Source organism: Etheostoma spectabile, chromosome 12, assembly GCF_008692095.1.
Source record: "Etheostoma spectabile isolate EspeVRDwgs_2016 chromosome 12, UIUC_Espe_1.0, whole genome shotgun sequence".
Lineage (NCBI taxonomy): Eukaryota > Metazoa > Chordata > Actinopteri > Perciformes > Percidae > Etheostoma > Etheostoma spectabile.
In genome coordinates, this window is record NC_045744.1 from 29,638,762 (window position 1) to 29,639,710 (window position 949).

Here is a 949-nt window from a genome sequence, read left to right on the forward strand (position 1 = left end):
TGAAAAAAAAAAAGATGTTGAAGAAAAATAATGTTATTGTGTTATTAATATTATTTTTCCCATTCTTGCTGTTGCTCTAGTGAAATACTGGATACTTTCACCTCTTTGATTAAACGGCTCATAATTCGTGTCCATAACCAGATATAAGGTTGTCCATGTATACTTTAATTTTACGAGGTCCGAGGCCAAAAAAGTTGAGAAATTACTGCAGGAATTACTATTACTAAGAGACATTACTGTATATATTTTGTCTTAGCCAACCCTAGCAACACCACAAAGTAAGGAAAAAAAGAGGCTGAGTAGATTCAGAGTGAGAACAGTTAGCTCATTAACACGGCGGATACAGACATGAGAACGGTAATGAGGACTGTGTGATAATGACCCACGCACAGGGAAGGCATGTATCTGAGCTGCAGCTGTTGTGTTTGCTGGCTGTTATAGCTATTAGTTACACAACTGGAGAGACAAAGTGTCTTAATGGACTGAATATTCATATTCAGCATCCGACACGTAACGATATGTTCAGTGCAGTAATCATCTATAAACACCTGTGGCCCATTGTTCAGTGTTATGCTTTACAAAAAGAAACCGTTGCGGTATTTGGGTTGAATTGAACAAACAGGACATTGCACTTCATCCTACTGACATTGGATCACAACAGACAGTAGGTGTGATGCATAATCAAATTGTGTATGGATGTGTACCTTTGTAGATGTTCATGAGGTTTCACCACCAAGGCAAAAAATTATACCATTATCTCAAACGCATGCCGTCTCCATTTTCTTTGAAACGTTTGTTTCCATTTGCAAGCAGGCCACTGCTGTTTGGCAGGACACAACATACGGTGCATTTCCACAGGAGGTTCTACCAGGAACCTATTGAGTTTATTGATTATGAAAACATGTATGTATGTACATGTATGTATGTGTATGTATGTATATATATATAT